The 5,703-nt window shown below is 38.9% G+C and overlaps 1 long non-coding RNA gene across 1 annotated transcript; it reads left to right on the top strand.

Moving 5' to 3' along the window:
* Nucleotides 1–304: 304 nt before the first annotated feature.
* On the top strand, nucleotides 305–726 carry LOC148335082 (uncharacterized). The gene is made up of 3 exons (XR_015844097.1): nucleotides 305–364; nucleotides 468–519; nucleotides 671–726. It is a non-coding gene; the product is annotated as an uncharacterized LOC148335082 (long non-coding RNA).
* Nucleotides 727–5,703: the final 4,977 nt, after the last annotated feature.

The following is a 5,703-nucleotide window of genomic DNA, read 5'->3' as shown; positions in this document are numbered from 1 at the left end:
TCTTCCCAGTCTGAGTTTTGGGTTTACTCTGATCAGAGACAGCTTCATTCATGTCTTCAATTAATGCCTCCACAACCCTCCAGTCATTTTCCACTCTCTAATTTATCTAATAGCTGGGGCAGGGAGGCTGGGAGTAGCACAGCCAGCTTTGCACTGCTCATTAGCTCCAGCACCACGGCCTGTGCTGGATTTAACTTAATAATGAAGCCAAATTAACAGCAACACTGGCCTTGTTCCAGGTGCATTGTGGGCGAACGTTTGGATGAGTGGAAGTGGCGGGGGGGGGAGAACCTGGACAGCTGAGGGGGGAAACGCTAACAACTAAAACATCACTCAAGGAAGTGGAAAGAGATGCTTGCTCAAGGTGAGTCCACATTTGAAACAGTCATACACATATTTACTAAACAATCCTACTGTTTATACTAAAACATAAAAACACATTGATTACTCACCACTGACTCTGACAGGTGATATATGACAACGTTTGCAGAGGGGAGGATGACTGCATGTGCCTGGGAGGTGAGTCTCTCCTCGCTCTCCTCATTAACACCAAATGCAGCTGACATTGCTTTTTAGTTGGGGACATTATTAAGGATTACCTCTCACATCTACCAATGAAATGCTCCCATACACAATACAGATGATTATTATTGTTTTGTTTTTTTTTCAGATCATACAACCTATTGGAATGCGCTCGTAACTGAAGTGTACTCATGTTTCTGGCTGTTGGTGGACATTTTAGATTGAATTACCGTATTTTACGACGCTACTTTTTTCTAGATTTTGAACCATGCGGCTAATACAGCGGTGCAGCTTTTCTGTGGATTTTTCTTTCACCAGTAGGGGCGCTCTATGGTTCAGAAAATTTTTTTTTTTTTCTCTTGGGTCTGTTCTGTTTAATTAGCAAAGTTGTTGGCGTGTTAAGAGGCACTGTTTTAACTGTTTATGTACCTTCATGTGCATTCACAGTACAAAATCGTTCAGTATATGCCGTAAACAACTATTTTTTTTCAACATAGAAAACTGCGGCTTATAGTCTGGTGCAGCTTGTGCATCTTTTTTTCCCCCCCAAGGAGTTTCTGCGTGTTTTATACAAGTGCGTCTTATGGTCCAGAAAGTACGGTACTAGGAAAGGTTTAATATCGTTTTAATATCCTGTCATATACTCAACTAAATCATACTGAAGGCGTGAACAGATCATAATACACTGAAATCCTTTCACAAATCCTCCTGCATTGCGCTTCATTTTGGTCCATTTCGTACCGAGCTTCAAGGACAGATATCTATGTTGTATTTTATCTTTTTGGCACAAGTTACAATTCTGGATCGATGGTCATAATTACCATCACTCTTTGCTCTCACTGGAACCCTTCTGTTCTTTTTCTTTGCCTTTTTCGTGGCGGCATCAATGAACACATGATTGAAGTTTTTTTTATTTAAATTTTTAAAAATTCTTGAGTGCTTATGAGTCGGCATATTTCTAAAATAAGAAAAAAAAATAATGAGTAGGTAACCAAACTGATTATGGCAGAAGTAATAATGACACTAATTTTGATTATTAACGAAATCACGATTCAATTATTCATTGATTTCAAACCGTGGTTTTTATTCAACTATCAAAGCTCAAGTGTAAATAAAACTTAAAAGAGCACCCAGAAAACAAATGAATAACTAAATAAAATATTAAAATGGGGAGCGGCATGAACGTGGTGTCACAGCTACAGAATGCGCGTGGGAAATTCGATTCCAGTCTGAAAATTATTTTTCAGAGGCTAGCAAGAATTCCTATTGTGAACAGCTAAAGTGTTAATCTGCTTTTCATAAAATGCGTGAGTCATAAATGATCAAATGAAAAGGCGATTGTCAAAGATATTCGGGGTCAAAATGCTGCCAAGTGCAGCTTTATCAAGAACGTGTCAAAACTGTTGAATTTGTTGGCCCAAATGTATTTACTCTTTTTTTTTTTTTTTTTTTTTCAAAAACACCCATCTGAGGTACATTTCATGTTATGAGGATTTTATTATTCCCATGATTCATTGATTTAATTTGAAATGAGGTTGGTTTATGTTCATGGTACCCTTTTTAAAAGGCACACAATTAACTATCATCTTTGCAAATACATTTCAAAGCCCTCCACATTCTCCTAATATTTTCCTTTGTCATAAATTGATTTTTGTTCTTGTCGTTTAAGTGACTCAAACCAAAGCATTTGTATAATCATTTTATAATACATTATAATTTTTCACCTTGCAATACTCGTGTGTGAGATGGCGGACTTGTGTTTTTTATGTGTGCATTTATACGAGCAGGTCACAGCCCTCAGTGTTTAGGCAAAGCAAACACACTGTCATTACTGGTATGATTATGGGTCACGCCGAGTTTGAGCAAATATTCTCGAGTCTTTGTTTATTTTTAGATGTTTGCGCTACACAAATGAACACTGCAGTTGCCATAGAGCAGAGTCTGCTTTCATCCCTGACCTGTCCTCGTAGTTAATTAAAATATCAAGCAAGCAAAAGAATACGGGGATTTTCCAATGCCATAGATCGTCGCTTTTGATGGATTTCCAGGACATAGGATGTGGGGTAATAATCAATTCCTTTAGTGGTATTATTTTGGTTGGTTGTGTGCAACTGATTGCTGATTGAGGCAGCCTTTAGGAATCGTTGATCTCATCTTTGCAGTCGAAATAGGCTGTGTTTTGCACGTTGATGTAGACTCAATGATTTCAATAATCAGGCATCTGTATTTGTCATAGATTCTCTCATTGCACATAACCTTTAATTTACACTGTCAAATTGACTTCTTTTTTTTTTTTCAAACGTTGCATTAACTGTAGTCCTATGTTCTATTTTCATGCCAGATGAAAATAAAAGTTGTTCTGGATGGAAATGTTGATGCAAGCCTTGGCTGAGGAGGATCGCATTTCTAAAAGACGCACATCTGCCATCCTCCACGCTGATGGTAAGATAGCCAATAATTAGTACTCAAGATTGTGTGTGTGTGTGTGTGTGTGCGCAACTAGTGACAAAATGCATTCCTGTGTGTGATCACATGCAGTTCTGTGGCAACATTACACTCTGATCTGTAGTTCATCTGGAGCATGCCTGACTCTTTTAGCGGAATTAGAGGCAAATCAAGTAGAACACTTATATGGCTTGTTTAATGTACTAAGCAACTTAAATGACAAACTTTGCGTTCCTGTTTTGTCAACAACTCTCAAAAACAAATATAATCGTATCTACACAAGTGTCGATACACAAGGTCGCTCATCTTTTTATTGGTGATCTGGTTTCAAAGTAAACCCAAGTGACACGTTAACAGAATGCCTGTTCAGCGTCAGAAGGGAGAGGGGGGGGGGTTGACCCGATGGCAACGCTGTTGTCTCGGTAATTACAAGCCTCCCTTGTGGATATTACTGAAATCCCTGCGATCCAGCCGGCCTGGGCGGCCTCTCTCTTGCATTGTCGTACAGGCAGAAGCGGGTCGGGGAGAAAAAAAAAAAATCTGCGTACCAAAAAAGAAAAAAAAAACAAGCCCTCTCCATCTTTCTGCTCAAATTCAACAAGACCAGCACTGTTTTGAATTCATAGTGATGTTTTAGTTTTCCTTTTCCACCTGCATTTTTTTAATAGGCAGTACTTCTGGTATTTTGATAATTAATAATCCTCTCAGTCTCAGGGGTTTCTCATCACATCATTGAATCTTTTTATTTATGCAATAGAAATACAAATTATTTACCTTATATACTGCACACAGTCAGTGAATTTTTGGTTCTCCTCCCTCTGGACGTAATTGCTACATAGCTGCGGCACCAGTGGAAGATTACCAATGGAAACTCCAACTGGGATGAAACAGTTTTCAGATTTACTGCCTCTGGCACTGGTGCAAATGTCATGTAACACTTTGAGCACTGAAGCAGTAGCTCCTATGTTCAACTGTATGGTAAAATAAGTTATGTTTTATGACTAAAGCTATAATTACACGTCCATGTACAGTAATTTGGAACAATATATGGAATGCTGTGAAGTTGTGTTATGGCTACCGCTTTGCATGGCGATTGGTTGCGAGTAATCACACGCTGTTGACAAACTAAACGTGATTTGTGCTTCTCTGTAAGCCAGTCAACTGTCAGTGAAGCATCCACTCACCTCTGTCTGTTGTTGTTGCTATGACAACCACGTCAACAATCCCATGAAGCCAGATCTTCCACGAAGCGAAAATGTTCCCAAACATACGGACGATTGTCATTGCTGCTTTATTAGATTTAGTAGTGGACCCCCAAAATAAGAAATCCAGTGTCTGATGTGAAATATTTTTTTCCAAGCACTGTGTTGAAACATTTGCGGGGTTAAATTAAATTGTGCAGGGTTACCTAATATTGTGGCCAGTGCATTTATAAATTGATGAAGAAATAGAATACAAAACTAAATAGATCGTCATTTTCTTCCGCATGTCATGGTTGCTTTAAATAAATCATTTTTAGTTAGCTCGCATTTATTTACATTGAGGTTTTTTTGTATTTTTACAAACAACATGTAATGTTACACAAACAAAGCTGTATTTCTAAATGAAAGAAACTTTTACTAGATTTTTTTTTAGGCTAAAGCAAACATTGATTCCATAGTACATAAATAATATAATTTTAGCGAGCAAACGTCAAAATTGTTAAACCAACATGAAGACGCCAGTGTATGAAGAGCAACCACTGATTTTAACAGAGTAATGTCAATAAATATTTGTTCAAACTGGTTTGTTTTTTCCTACTAATACAACCTTTTTCATCTCAATTCCAAATTCATTCTCATAATATTTAGACTTCCCTTCTTTCAGTCCGACCGTCATCCTCCTTGTTCAATAGATTGTGAAGATGATGCTTTGATTGTTGCCTTTAGTATATTACTAACGCGAAAAAGTCAGCTGTGTCTAAAATTTGCATAAAGCTGAAGAAATGACTGGTTTGAATGTTGCTCCCTCTGGGTTCAACTCTGTCCTAGGAGCTGCCTACCATCTCCTCCCTTATCTTAATGACCATTAACCGCTTCTGCTTTGTGTCAGCTTGAAGGAAGGGACTGGAAGAGGGAGAAAAAAAAAAGTGTAAAAATGGAGACCGAAGACCCATAGAGATAGTGAGGATAGTGAGAGAGAGAGAGAAGGCCTGCGAGAGAAAATTCCTCTCGGCCGATAAGCGGGAGAAGGAGATCCAGTTTACTGCACAGATAGGGTAGGAATGTGTGGCCAGATGATGATGACCGTGTTGTCCCTATCTCGGCCTGCCAAGACACATCACTGCTGCTCGTCCAAGCTACTGATTTCCCAGCAGAAGAATACTGCATTTGTTGTGCGCTTTCATGACTGTGCCTGGAATGGCTGTCTTACTTCTGCACTATAATAATCATGCACCCCTCATTAGTGTATATTGCTACCGCAGTGTAGTGACATCCAGCCAAAAACACTATACCGGCATACTCGGTATGTGCAACCTCTCCATCTTGTGGTATATAAAATATTCATACATTCCTGTTGTCTAATTTTAGTGTGATGAGTATGCGCCACAAACTTCAGGGCTCAATGCGCCTTCCCCTTGAAAACACACAATTTCATGTGAATTATCGGTCAGCTACAATAGCAACAACATTGACATGAGAGGAAATGGAATCCAGCCCAGACTCGATGGAGCTTGGCCAGGTAGTCAGAGAGGGC

Source organism: Idiotropiscis lumnitzeri, chromosome 6 (genome assembly GCF_059441095.1).
Source record: "Idiotropiscis lumnitzeri isolate Australia: NSW breed Sydney's pygmy pipehorse chromosome 6, RoL_Ilum_1.0, whole genome shotgun sequence".
Lineage (NCBI taxonomy): Eukaryota > Metazoa > Chordata > Actinopteri > Syngnathiformes > Syngnathidae > Idiotropiscis > Idiotropiscis lumnitzeri.
This window is presented reverse-complemented; position numbering and strand designations above follow the sequence as displayed.